We start from the raw sequence: 15,042 nt of genomic DNA on the forward strand, positions 1-15,042 counted from the left end.
TTTTCATGTAGGCTGAGTAAAGAAAAAAATGTCTGTGGAGGGAAAGTGTCAGGAACTCCCAGCTGGCCTTCTGCAACATAGAAATATATATTCCACAAGCCAAGGAAACTGTGGCCAACACAAAACTTCCCAGTATATACTCCTTAAATGTCAAGTATAATATACTACACAGTCACTTGTACTTCCTCTGTAGCAAGGTCTTATGTTAGAAACTCAACTGATTTCTCACTGTGGTGTGCTCGGTACATAATCACTCCTGGAAAATTTTGATACATGTTATATGGCCCATGATCAGTTTTGTTTTTTGAAATACTACATACATTTTAAGGGGATGTAAATTCTGAGATACTCTAAGTGTGACACGGAAGTCAACTTTTAGAGTCAAGTGTGTATAGTGTGTCAAATATGTAGTGAAGGTTTGGATCATGTTATTGAGAGATGTGAATAAAATTTTCCCACAGTGCATGTGAGTTTTCTATTTCTTTATAATTCTATCAATGTTTACTTTCCATAAATCAAAGTACATCATGAAATGTAAACACATTTATAACTATAAAATGTTCCAGGAAAATAGTCTTTATCTTATTCAGAGTTTATATGTTCTATATGTTTTAGAAGTTCCTCTTGGAAACTCAGAAAGCTGTATATTCTATTCAGTCTGGAAGTCTTTGTCTTTTCATTAGAACATTTATAGTTAATATCACTCAGATGTGTGCTTTTAAATATATGTTATTGTGTTATGATCACTTTTCTTCCTTTCTCCATTCTTGCTTTCTTTCAAATACATTTGAGTGGTATTTCATTATGTCATGTGCATAACGTGCAAACATGCAAACTTACAGGTCACATGACATCTGATCCTTTTTCAGGAGCTTCTTGGCAAACTGCAGTATCTCTTTCCTGGTCAGTGCAACAACTTCAGAACAGTTTTATTTCCTTTATCATATCATTTGGAGTGGTATACCATTGCTGTATGCATCTATATCAGATAGCTATTTTATATCATCACTGTTATGTTATACCTGCATATATTATAATTACTTTTTTGTTTGCTTCCATATTCTTCATTTCTTCTTTCCATCTGGAATTACTTTCATTTTATCTTGAAGAATGTCCTTTAGTATTTCTTCAGTGTAGGTCCCTGCCTAACCTCTTATTAGACAAATGGCTGGAAAATATAGCTATTAAAAGGCTAAATGTAGTATCCCATATCCTCAGAAACAAGGCAAGGACTAGCAACTAGTAACTTAGACTTCTGGCCAATGCCTTTTCTTCTATAAACATTAAAAGTGTCAGAATAGAAGCATCAAAGAATGACCAATTAACATGGGTCACGAAGACTTCTAATGAAATAGTGTAAACCCAGTTACTTCGATTAATTGACTTTTAACCACCAATAAGCAAAACAAAATCAGCAACAGACACTAAAATATTAAGTTAAAAGTTGAAATGAAATAGTAACAAGCACATTTTTTTTTCATTGGGTAATGGTGACCTGAGAGTGAGAGACTCTGGAGCACTCGGTCCTAAGTGGATATCTTCATCAAATTGTTTTCCAAAAGGCTCAGGGATCTATGCAGAAGAGGCAGCAGAAAGACTGTAAAAGTGACAAGCAGTGGATGACTCTGAGGAAACAATATCTTCCAACAGGACTGATGCACACATGAGCTCATACAGATTGTGGCAGCTTGAATAAGATCTACACAGTTTCACACTAGACAGGGTCCACTAACCAGTCAGGGAAATGGACACAGGACCACATCCCTAACCAAGAAGCTATCTACAGTTGATAGCCCCTGGCAAAGTGAGCATCAGTTTCCTCCTGTGGCCTTGGGTATATCAATCACAGTATCCCAATACAGGGCAGGCCCAAGCCCAGGAGTAGTTGGCCAACACAAAATGAACTCAGTGGTATTTAACAACCTTTGTTTCATTTTGCTTTGTTTTGTTTGTTTTAGCTGCTCTCGCCACCAATTGGTCTTTTGCTTGCTTTTTGTTTGGTTGGTTGTTTTTGTTTGTTTGTTTGGTTGGTTGGTTGGTTCATTTTTGTGGAGATGGATTATGTTATTCTTTGTTTTTGTTTGTGTTTATTTTGTGAAAGAGAGAGAACATAAAGTTGTGTGGATAGGGAAGGTAAGGAGGATCTATGAGGAGTTGGAAGAGGGGGTAAACACCAACAAAATATATTGTAAAATAATTCTACTTGAAATGTATTTTAAGCCGGGCAGTGGTGGCACACGCCCTTATTCCCAGTACTTGGGAGTTAGAGGCAGGCAGATTTCTGAGTTCGAGGCCACCCTGGTTTACAGAGTGAGTTCCAGGATACACAGGGCTACACAGAGAAACCCTGTCTTGAAAAAACAAAAAAACAAACAAAACATGTATTTTAAAAGAACTTCCACCATACAGATTGCCTTTCTAGAAACACCAGTTTTCCAGTGTTCCAAACCAATTATTTGGACACTCTCATTGCCCAGTAGGTTCATGAATGATGATGGCAGGGTTGGAGGCTTGGTGTGGACTAAGCATTATGGCTTTCCACTCACTAGCATCAATGTGGTTCTAGCTAAGAGTTTAATGGTAAGACCCCATATGACATAGTTCCCCAGAGCACCAGACAGACCCCTCGTAGCAGACTGGTTTAGTGTGTTCACTCCTCCAATCGTACCAAGAGTAGTGCTTTGCTTTACTGAAGGAGACAGCTGCTCTGGCCATGACCACCTTTCCCTGCCTGCAATTCTTTCACTAAAACTACCATTTGTGGATAGCATTAGCATGATATATCTGCACTATTTACTCCTAAGGAGCTACGTGGTCACAAGTGAAGTCTAGAAAAGGCCTGTGCTCATGAAATTCGCTTGTCTTCCCTTGTTCTCCATCACCGAGAAGTAACCAGCTTGCCAGTGCAGTGACATGGACTTTCAAAGACTCCCTTACGGTGTCAGCCAGAGGGTGACAACTTTCAAAGCAGGGGAGACACCATCTAGGATGTAGCGTGTGACCTAAGTCAGTAAACAGTATACGATGATATTGATTCCTCCTCTCATCACCACCATTCATGGGAGTGGATACCAGGAGGTGAGAATACAATGGCTCTTCTCACTATTAACCCCAGCGATCCTCTAACGAAGCATCTGCATTCTATCACTACAACTTTACTAATGTTACTAATATAGACGTCTTGGTCGTAAGGTAATAACCCCTACTGCAGGGGAGTGGGGGCACAATGAACTAAAAGTTGAGAGTGCTAGGTAGCCAACTGAGGGCTCTTGCAACCGCTGCATCAACAGGTAAACTTCAACAGGTAGAGAACTGCTAATCTCCTTGCTATCTCCATATCCCTCCCTTTTGGAACTAGAATGTTTAGTTTGTGCTACTTACTGCACATTAGTGGGATGCAACTAATCAATGCTATTTTACTAGGGCTCATAGCTAAGAAGCTCAGAGGAAACTTTTGGTTCTGGACTTTTGAACAGTATTGGAACTACTAAGATCGAAGTGTTCTTAGAGATGAGGTAAATGTGTATTGCTTTATAAGATGAGTGGATATGAGATTTTAGGGACCAGGTGTGGAATACTATCATTTAAAGTGATATTTTTCGGCACTGAATCTTCATTTTCAACTTGACTGTGTTTAGAATCGCCTAGGAGACATATTAGTTGGTATGCCTAGAGAGGTATTTCTAGAGAGGTTTAACTGGGGAGAAAGAGCTGCCCTGACTGTGGGCAGAACAATCCCATGAGTTGAGCTCTCAGGCTGAATTAAAAAGTAGACTGGTACCCTCAGAGCTCCCAGGGACTCAACCACCAACCAAGGACTATACATGGTGGGACTGATTGTTCTGGCAGCATGTGTATAGTAGAGGATTGCAAAGTCGATCGTCAATGGGAGGAGAGGCCCTTGGCCCTGTGAAGGTTCTGTGCCCTAGTGTAGGGGAATGCCAGGGCCAATAAGTGAGAGAGGGTGGGGTGGCAAGCATGGGGAGGGGGGAGGCAACAGGGGTTTGTTCTTGTTGGTTTTGTTTGTTTGTTTGTTTTTTTGGAGGGGAAACTGGGAAAGGAGAAATCATAGGACATATAAATAAAGAAAATATCTAATAAAAAATCAAAAAAAAAAAAGTAGAGACAAGGGAGAGCCAACTGAATGCCAGAAATCATTGCCTTCTGAGTCCTACTATCAGTTGCCTTGCCATCCTCTGCCACGCCTCTCCCACCATGACAGAATGTGTCCCTTTAAACCATAAGCCAATCAAATGCTTACTTTTTCTGTTAGCAACTTTTATTGAGCATTTTGCTGCAGTTAGTAGAAAAATAACTAACCTATCAGATGTCTGAAACAGCAAGAAAAGTAACTAATCCATCAAGATTCTTACTCCGCATTTCAAAAATAAAGAAAAATGAGAGAAAATACCTGAATAGAATCTGAGACTTAGCTCTAGCCACTAACAGAGTATTACCCTACTACAAGGGTAGACCAGTTCACCAGTGGGATAGAATAGAGCTCAGAAGTAGATCCAGGTATATGTCAGTCATGGGTTGTTGAAGAAATGAGGAATTATTTGGTGAGTGGAGATGGCATCTTTTCCAGAAAAAGCAGTGAAAGCAAGTATTCTTCACACTGAATTCCTGAGCATCTCTTAGGTTCCCTTTAGACATTCATTTCAATCATCATCCTATATAACTTGTTCAATATATTTATAAGTGTCTAGTTAAAGACTTGGAGAAAAAAGATTGTGTATCAAAGGAAGCTGCCAGTAACAGATAGTGACTTGACAAAGGAAAAAACAAATCCCAAGTGGGTGGGGTTTATTGCCCAGTTTTATTGTGGGCAGAGTAAACCTTAGAATTATGAGTCATTGGGAAAGTTACTCTTTTTTATAAATTTAGTCTATACTACTTCCAAGAATTTATATTTACCCTTAGGAGGCGGATATGAGTGTGTTTAGAACTGTGTGCTTATTTTCTAGTGTGCATCTACTATACACTTAACAGAATAAACACGTATTGCTGCAAAAGTCAGTCTGGTGGTTTTGAAAATGACTAGGTTTGTACACATCAGCAAAGCTCTTGGGAATTTTTGCTCACCAACCCACACCCAAATAAATGTCTCAAAATTGGGTCTTTTCTCTTTTCCTTTTTACCAAATACAAGCATATAAAGTTACTGTGAAAGTGAGGTGAGAAATGGGAACATTTGGATTTAAAACATTAAAGCTACTTCAAAATTTGTCATTTATAAATTAGATAAACCCAACAATTTCAGGCTTTTCTTGTGAAAAATTATTTCCCAAATCATTGATTTTTTTCTTTTATTCAGGCTTATTAAAGTATGAATTATATAGAAGAAAATCTACTCCCATTAGGTTTTTTACAGACTGATAATATAGTTCATAACTGACAAACATATATAAAAATTTGGGAAGTAACCCAAACCTTTTCATTCTGGTCTGTTTGTCCCTATATGTTTGATTCCAGGAATTATAGCTGTCAGAAGAACTGTAAGTCAAAAAGCTCCAAGGGAAAAGTGAAGAGAATATTTGAATCCTTTGCCTACTCTGGTGGTGTGCTGTTGGTTTGGGCTGCCAAAACACAATACGCTGGGAGCCCAATTAGCAGCAGTTCTGGGTAGCTAGAAGCCTAAGATTGGTGCCTGCAAGATGTGGTTCTAATGGAGACCCTCTCCTTGGCTTACTGATGACTGTATTCTTGTTCTGTGCTCAAACAGTGACAGCAAGCTTTTCTATGAGGGCACTAATCCCTTCATAAGGGCCCCACATTCCTGACTCTATCTAAACCAGCTTATTTTTTAGAGTCCTCACAAATAACATCTCTCTAGAAATTGGGGCTCTATAGAAAGTGAAAAGCAATGATTAATTTAATCCATATTATATTCATCGAGTATATTCTTCCTCAAAGCTTCAGACCTCTGTGTAGGTTATGAAGGGCTGAGGCAGTGGCTCTCCCATTTGTACAGAAGCATTCAGAAGCTCTGTTAATAATCAGCCTTCATTGGAGCCACTCTGGGCAATGCAGAGCCAGGTGTTTTCTTACATCCTGTCCCCATCAAAGACAGCCATTGGAGGTTCCAAGCTCTTCTCCAGTCTCACCCTTCATGACTCAAAAGTCACAGCTCTATCTTCCAGGGAAGACAGGCCTCCCCAGCATTTGAAGTTCATAATCTGCCTGACTATTCAAGGTTAATTGAATCTCTTTATTCTATCCAGTGAGGTCCTGGCAAAGCTAATGTGAAAAGAGAGTCGGGTTAATGAATTTTCTCTGATATTCAAAGTTAAAAGCAACAACAACAACAACAAAAAGACAAGGCCATGTTGGTAGATTTAAAAAGAGGCTAAAGCGTTTAGTAGTGGGTGATGTACTTGAGGGCCATCTTGACATGAAAATGTGAAAACTCACCGATGTTAACAAGAATGGCTGTGGAGATCCTCAGACAAAAGAACTAATCTGTGTTTTCAGTAGGAAAAATGTCCTGTAAAAAATACAGAATTCTAGCTGAACCCTCAAGCTAGGTCATTCTGTTTCTGTCCAAAACTATACAATACAAGAAATCTATAGCTTTGAGAATGAAACCCAAGATTTTTTTTCCCCTTAAAAATCCTCTATCATAACAGGATCCAACTATAATTTGAATAAATATGCATTGCTCCAAAAAGACATAAAGTCTTTCTCTTTCGATTGTTTCCATGTGTCTTTTGAAAGCTTCACCAGTCGATCCAAGAGTGAAATAAAATAATCTTTTCTCCCCCAAAACAGCATGCTTGCCCCACAACTGCTCTGTCTGATCTTGAGTCTCCAGGCTATAGTTGGAGAATGGAGACAATAGAAAAGAATCCCTGGAGAGGGAGAGGCTGCCAGTCAGGGGGGGAAGAAGCAAGAGTATCCAGGTAATTAAGGCAGACTGTGAGGCTCCAAGTGATGGTAGACCAGAAAGCTTTCTTCTCTCTTTCCCATAATCAAGTTGCAAAGGTATTGATTTTCCTTAATGAGCAGTTTTAAACAGTCTAGGCTAACCCAGAAACAGAATGTGAGGCCCAAGACCTGGGACAGAGGGTTTGCTTTGGATATAATCCCAGGAAACAGAAGTAAGGAAGGAGAGAGAGTGGGGCTGGAGAGGAAGGGGTCCATAATGGGGAGAACATGACTGAGGCGCTGAGGCTGACAAATTCTGTGCAGTTGAGCCACTGTGGGAGAGGGAAAGCAGAGACCGTGCCTACTCTCCAACCCCCACATTCCTACTCTTCACCCCATCCCTCACTCGCCATCCCTTGCCTTGAGGATGTCAAGGCCCCCCACACCTCCTCACTGGATCTGCTTGCATCCCATGGCCCACTGTGCAGTCCTGGGGGAGTTGGGAGTTCAAAGGGATTGATTGACAATTGATTGATTGGGGATGTCACCCAGAGCCCTATCTACATAGACATACATAATTGCCAACAAGCTAAAAGAAGTAACTTTGACGAAACCTAGTCTCCTTCTGTAGGTGTCCCGGCTGCTTGGAGTCCTGAAGCTCAATCAAATGTGTAACTTTTATAGAACACAAGGCTTGGCAGGGTCCTTAGCAGCCAAGTTGCGATCCTGAGAGCATCATAGACAGTGACAAGAGTAGAAACCCATTTGAGTTCCTTCCCTGGTGCTAGGAGGAAAGTAGAAAGAACTATGTGAGGTCATTATGGAACCTGCACAGAATGTACTGTGATGTAAAGCTTGAGCCTTGGAACCTGCTGCTCAAGCCAGGTTCACTGGGTCATTTGTTTCTGTAAAATTAGCAAGTAAAAGTCTTTTATAATTTTTTTTTCCCTCAAAGACTGTGTAAGTTAAGATTCACAAACCTAAGTGTATAACTAGGTATCTGCTTGTATGATTTGGAAGCCCATCATGATAGTAATTTGATCTTTCACTTAATAATTTTCCCGTTTGTTGTTAGACAAGTTGTCTGGCCCAGGACTTCCTCAACTCCCTCTTATGATCCTCCTAGCTCCATCCTCTACTCTATGTTCCCACACACCCATTTTCCTGTGCTGCTAGGGATCAAACCCAGGACCTCACACAGGCTATGCAGTGACTCTACCAACTGAGCCTTATCTCAGCACAGAGTTCTCCCCTGTGGTGATGTGCTGGACATCAGAAGGCTGAGACAAAGGAAGAGTGATAACAAAGACAATCTCCATGGCCACACTAAAGAAAAAGAGGGTGGAGTCAATCAATTACCAACTAACAAGGGACCAAGGGCCAAATCAAGCACCTTTCCCTCCCTCGTGTCTATGTCTTACTTCGAAAAGTACTTTGAGATCATTACTTAGAAGCTAAATGTTCACTGAGTACTGGTGGCACACAGCTTTTATCCCAGCACTCAGGAGGTAGAGGCAGAAGGGTCTCTGAGTTCAAAGCTGGTCTACAGAATGAGTTCCAGGACAGCTAGGCCTACACAGAAAAACCCTGTCTTGAAAAACCAAAAGGATGCTGCCGCTGCTGCTGCTGCTGCTGCTGCTGCTGATGATGATGATGATGATGGTGGTGGTGGTGGTGGTGGTGGTGGTGGTGGTGGTGGTGGTGGTGGTGGTGGTGGTAGTGATGGTGGTGGTGATGGTGATGATGATGATGGTGATGATGATAATGATGATGGTGTGCTTGTGTAAAGAAGGAAGAGGGTTCCGGTCAAACTAGCCATCTAATATCCCACATCTCCTATGTGAGACCCTTGGAGCACATTCAATGGATGGAAATGTGAGACTGATCCAGAGGACTGTTTAGTGAAAGGCAACCTTGAGAAACCATTTCAAAGCATGATATTAGAGGAAGGGAGAAAGAATGGTGTGGCTTAACTAGAAACCTGGAGACAAGATGGGGTGACACGGGACAATCATCCAAGCCTTCAGCAAATACTGATTGGACCCTTGCAGAGTCTCAGCTCCTGCCAGGAGAAACAGATGGACACAGTATGGTGGTGGCACAAAGTGGCACATGCTATGATGTTGTAAGAACTTTGAAAAAGGAATAAATAACCCCACCCAAGGCAGTCCTGAAGTCTGCGGGGTTCAGAAGATTTGGGGAAAATGGGAATTTACCAATCAGAGAGGAGCACGCATCCCTTCTAGATAGGAATAGTAGGTGCAGAAAGCTCAGGATCTTGACTGTGCATCAAAGGAAGGCGAAGAGGAAGAAAGAAAACAGGGGCAAAAGTAAGAGTTTCGGAGAGATGGCCACTCGTGATGGCCTTTGGACAGGTTAGGGACTTGTGCAAAGCTCTGAGCAGACCGATTTGCATTTTGTATAGATGTATCTGCTGCAGCTATAGAGCACAGAGCAAAAGCCTGAGTCTGGAAATGGCACCGTGACTCTGTCCGCTTCCTTCGCTCCTGTCACAGATGATCATAGACTCTGTAGCTTAAAGCCAACGCTAACGCACTCACTGAGCGTTCAGGGGGTCAGAAGTCTGCCGTGAATCCTACGGGGCTAACAAAGTAAGGACCTGCCAGGCTGCTGACTTGTAGAGGCCCCAGGAGAGGATTGGTTTCCTGGTCTTTTCTAGCATGGAGAGACCACCTGTGTAGCTTGGCTCATGGTCCTCTCCCTCCATCTCCAAAGGTCATTGCTCCGGCTGTCCCGTTTGTGATTCCAGTTCCTGCTCCTTTGGCTTTCGTGCCTGACCTTATAGGACTTCCATGACTACACTAGACACAGGTGGTTAATCCAAGATAATCCCAAGCTCCTTAATTGAGTCACATCTGCAAAGTACCTTTGCCTTATAATGTGATATTCACAGTTTAGGGGATTCCAAACAAGACTCTCTCTGGGGAACCATTATTCAGCCTACCACAGTGATAGCATCCGACTAAGAGACAAGTCAAATGAATGTCCTCCCTTCCCCCAAATAAAAGCCAGAAATAACTAACCTGAAATAAGAGAACCCTAGGAAAGGAGAATATAATTTTTCTTTTTTCTTTTTCCACACACGGAATGAGAAGCTTGTTGGGAATGAACTTAACAAATAGACTCCGGTGGAAGGCATTATTAGTATTCTGGATGCTTTTGGGTTTTGTCTGCTTACCCAATGCTTTGGTACATTTATTGTGTTCTTTTTCTTTCCATTATGTAAGTGCTGTCATTCCAAGGTTGCAGTGGCCATGGAGTCCTAAAGAGCACCACAATGCTCTCTTTCATGAGGTTTTGATTACACCATCAAAGTTAGGTAATGCCAGAGGGAAGTGCGCTGGTGTACAAGCACCCGGGGAATCTCACACTTTCTGTTTGAGGCTTTCGAAACAGTGGGTGCCTTGGGTCACATTTTTATCTCCCACACAGTAGATGATACATTCTACAGGGCCATTTGCTGTCTGTCAACCCTAGTATGCCTTCCTCCTTCCCATATCCTAAAAGTATTAGATCTCTCCATCGCAATCTCCCAGCCCTCCCCTCTCTCCCTGCCCCTTCTCCCTCAGCGTTTGCCCATTCCCTGCAACAAAATGCACAGGCCACGGACCTCACCTGGTCCAAGCCAAGAGAGGAGGGCATAGTGAGAGCTTCCGTGACAGGAGGGGTAGGTATCTGCATCCGTAGGCAGGAAACAAAAAGACAAAGGTAATGCTTCTGTGAAGAAACGTTCATTGCTGAATCTCTGAAAAGAATGCAACCCTAAGACCTGCCCTTTGCCTCTGCTCTCCAGTTAAATGAACCAATAAATTTCATATTTGCTAAACCAGTAGGGAGTAGACTCTCTACTTTTGCAAAGCACTATTTCCTAATAGGTGCCTGGCTACATTTCACTGCGTGAGTAAGTGAAGAAATGAATAAGAGACACATTATAACATTTTTCTTAATGCTACTTGGAACATTCTTGAACTAACTTTTTTAAAAAAGATTTATTTATTATTATATGTAAGTACACTGTAGCTGACTTCAGACACACCAGAAGAGGGCGTCATGGGTGGTTGTGAGCCACCATGTGGTTGCTGGGATTCGAACTGAGGTCCTTCAGAAGAGCAGTCAGTGCTCTTACCCACTGAGCCATCTCTCCAGCCCTTGAACTAACATTTTTAAGTTGACCTCACCAAAGTATCTGCTTCCCTTTGCTGCGCTTCGGCATAAGTTAGGACAATCTGGTAGCAATCTCAAGGACATCAACATCAAATATTAGGGATATTAGGGAAGTGATATTTTACATGGAAGGCTTACAGGACAGAACTCTCCCTACCAGACATTAAGTCTTGGCCTTTGACACCTTTAGAAAAGCAAGACTCTTATTTTACTTTAGTTTTTATATGTCTGAGAATTGGCTTTTGGGGTACTGATAAAGAGGAAGCGAAGGCCACTCTCAGTGGTTCTGATCTGATCTCAGTGGTTCTCCTTGGTTCACAAATTGACTCAAAATCACTTGGTATAAGTAAATGGAAAGTGTTAAGATCAACTGCAGAATTGAAAAGTCCCTGTTTCACTTAGTTCTGTTAGTAGTCAAAGGGAGGGATCTTTAAGGAAAGAAAATACCAAGGTAGACTACCCATTGCTGTATCCAACATCCACTCACATCAGCAAGCGTGTGAGAAGCCATCTCTACCAACTGCTAAGGGCAGAGCACTGAGCACTTCTGATCCCTGCAAAATAACAGCCATGGACTAAGCCACCTGCACAATGACCTAAGTCCCTTGGAAATTGCTCCTTTCAGAATAAATTCTCTTCTCCAGAGAACCTGTCAATCTGTGTCATCCCACTGACTTCACAAGAAGCGCAATCATGGCTTTTTATTAACATTTCTTTGGCCTTTTCATGTAAGTCCTAAATATTTAAATTATATGCTAATTTTAGTCTCAGTCACCCTCTGCCTTTCTTCATCAGAGGCATAATTTCATAACTATAAATATGCCAAGCATATTAGAAAGCTTCTTCCCAAATAGTTCATATACTATGCATATAAACCTGACTCTGATGCTCATTGCAATCATTTAAAATAGAGCTGGCATCCAGTCCCAGCATGGCTGAGGTCCCACCCCTAGCTAAGGTACTTTTAGCAATTGATGGTTTCTGGGAAAAGGAGAGTCACGTTTTCTACAGATGTGGCAAGTAAGAGACAACTCATGACATGATGGGGAGATAGCCCTACACCCTTCCACATGCAGGGCTTGTGAAGTGAAGTCAGTGGGTTTAAAGATGAAACATAAGTTTGGGATGGAAAGGTGAGAAGGACTCATAGGGGAGGTATTTGAGAGGAGAGAATGAGGGGTGGATCTGATCAAAGCACATTGTATGCATGTATAAGATTCTTAATTTAAAAAGAATAACTTGGAGGCTGGAGAGATGGGAGCTAGAAGGATAGCCCAGCAGTTAAGAGCACAGGTTGCTCATCCAGAGGACCTGGGATTCATTCCCAGTACCCACATGGCAGCTTACAACCATCTGTAACTCTGTTTCCTGGGGATCTGATGCCCTCTTCTCATTCCACAGGTACCTGGCATGCATGTGATGCACAGACATACATGAAGGCAAAATACCTATACCCATTGAATAAAAATAAACAAATCTTTTCAACAAGTATAAAATAAATGAATAAATGTAAAATATGTGCAAAAAATTACACACAGAACTTAATTATCTAGCTTTTTTTAAAGTGCTCAAAATTGTATTATGTCTTAATGGTGTTGGGAGAACTTCAAAGTCCTCTGGAAAAAAAATAAAATAGGATCTGCAGGCCATGACTTAAAGCTGGTTAAATTCCCTTATTTAAAAAAAATTCAGTGTTCAGGGGGAGACAAAAGAAAGAAAAGAGGAAGGAGAAAAGAAAAAGAATAAATAAATAAGTAATAAACAGATAGATAGATAGATAGACAGACAGACATGTACATACGTAGATGGACAGACAAACAGACAGTCAGATGTATTTGTGTGTTCTCAGAGATTGAACCTTAGGTCTTGTGCGTGACAGGCAAGTGCTCTGACACTCAGCTATATCCCATCTAAAAGTTCTTCCCAAACATGATGATTTAGATGATTTAGAAGCCAAAAAGGGAAAGTTTGAGAAACCTACTATGAGAAAATTCACTTGTGAAAACCCTTTTAGATACTCTTCTGAATAGGTTCTAAATAATTATTAGCTGAGATTAACATGACATCATTTACATATTAATATTTTATATATTTGTATATGCATTGGGGTGTGGAAGGTGAGTTCATCGGAACAACACTTGTCTTTCTACAGCCACACCCCAGTTTGTATCCTGATCTTCTGCAAAAGCTCATTCCCCTCCTAAACTAGGAGAGGAGATAGGAGGAAGCTGAGCAGAGAAACATCTAAGGGGCGGACCCATAATGAGAGACTAAGGTGTGAGGGAGAGCTCGCTGCCTCAGAAAGCTAGGAAACTGACAGCCTGTCTGTAGCCTAACCATTCTTCATGAGCCCTCAGATAAAGGTCTTCATACTCATAAAGCCCTCTGCATCTCATAGCTAGAGAAGTGGGAGGAAACAGTTGGGAAAATAGGAAATGCTCTGAAAGTGGCGTTCTTATTAACAATTATTATCACATGGGGCTTATAAAATGGGCATTGGACCATTCATGTCAAGATAGATTCTCTGTCTGTCTCCCAGGGAATCTTGAGATAATACTGGACTACTGCGATGCTTGACTTTCTGATGTCAAAGACCAATAGCAGTTTATCTGGCTGAAAAAAAAAATTCCTTTGGCAGTAGTAGGAGATGCTGCAAGTGGCCCCAGAGCCCTGAGAACTTGGAGCCATCTAGATTGAGGGGTTCATCTTAAATGTCCTGTTCATTCCTTTGGACAAAGCTAAGGTGTGTGAGCAGCCCCAGATAGAATGTGACCTTGACCAGTGTGCTCCAACAGTCTAAGGCACACGAGGACATGAAGGTGGGATATGGGTGAAACTCAAATAGAGTTTAACTGATAAAAAAAAAAAAAAGGTTATTTATGCATCCTGTTTCTATTGTCAATGGTGAAGTTCATCATTAAAGGAAATGAGCCATCTATTGTTATTTGACTGGAAAGTAAAGTGTGTACACAGCCAGAGAGGGAAACACCTGTTCTTCTCAGGCTGTGTGCCTCCACATTGTAGGACTTCAGCAATTTCTCCTGTATATGGAGGTTGAAAGAGGCACAGTGGCTCAAACTGAGCTCCCTGAATGGCCTCCATGCCATCTCAAGGGTTCCCTAGACAGTACCTGTTTTCCAGAATTGATATAAGCCAAGACAACTGGAGAGGGAAAAGCCCTAAAAACATGTAGGTGTAAGATATCCCCATTCCCAGAGATGGTGCTGGGCTCTACAAAAGCCACAGAATGTAAAAAGAAAGGCCACTGGGTTCAGAAATGCTCAAATTGCAGCTGTAATTTGCCACAAAAAAAGAAGCACTTAGATCTAACCTTGTTGAGACATAGGAAAAATATAGAGACACAAGGTCATAGGCTCTGCTCTGAAGGTTATATCATTTGATGAATCTTCAACACACTAACAGCTATTCTTGGCCTTCTGTGAACTCTTTCCTTGTCTCGGCTGCACCTGAGTTTTGGGACATTACCAAATGTAAGATAGTCAAGGGACAAATCACACACAGAGCCACAGAGCCCTGCATCCAACAGTGGCAAGCGCCAGAGCTGTGACAAAGGCTGAGCACATCCACACCCAGGTTCAGCCAGGCAGAACTGAATCCATGTGTTCCCTGTGATTCACAGTCAGAAAATAAGATTTTGTGATCATAATGATGAGGGTGCTTGTTTTTAAGAAATAGGTGACCTCGACCTGCACCATGGCCCATCCCCTCAACCCACAGCCCTGCCTGTCTACCAGGAGGTCTGCTCTAACCAGGGACACAGGAAGCCTGCTCTAACCAGAGACATAGCACTGCCTGCCTTCTAGGGGTCTGCTCCAATCCAGGACACCCAGGCCAGAGACAATCAGATAGCAGAAGGCAAGCACAAGAACATACTCAACAGAAGCCAACGCAGTTTGGCACCATCAGAACCTAGTTCTCCTACTACAGCAAGCCCTGAATATTCTAACACACCTGAAGAGCAAGATTCTGA

The 15,042-nt window shown here is 41.7% G+C and overlaps 1 long non-coding RNA gene across 1 annotated transcript; it reads right to left on the minus strand.

The window, feature by feature from the left end:
- Positions 1-6,325: 6,325 nt before the first annotated feature.
- Positions 6,326-7,647, minus strand: LOC116094325. The gene is made up of 2 exons (XR_004120046.1): positions 7,481-7,647; positions 6,326-6,486 (listed from the first exon to the last, which is right to left on the minus strand). It is a non-coding gene; the product is annotated as an uncharacterized LOC116094325 (long non-coding RNA).
- Between the last annotated feature and the right edge of the window lie 7,395 nt (positions 7,648-15,042).

This window comes from Mastomys coucha, unplaced genomic scaffold, assembly GCF_008632895.1.
Source record: "Mastomys coucha isolate ucsf_1 unplaced genomic scaffold, UCSF_Mcou_1 pScaffold16, whole genome shotgun sequence".
Lineage (NCBI taxonomy): Eukaryota > Metazoa > Chordata > Mammalia > Rodentia > Muridae > Mastomys > Mastomys coucha.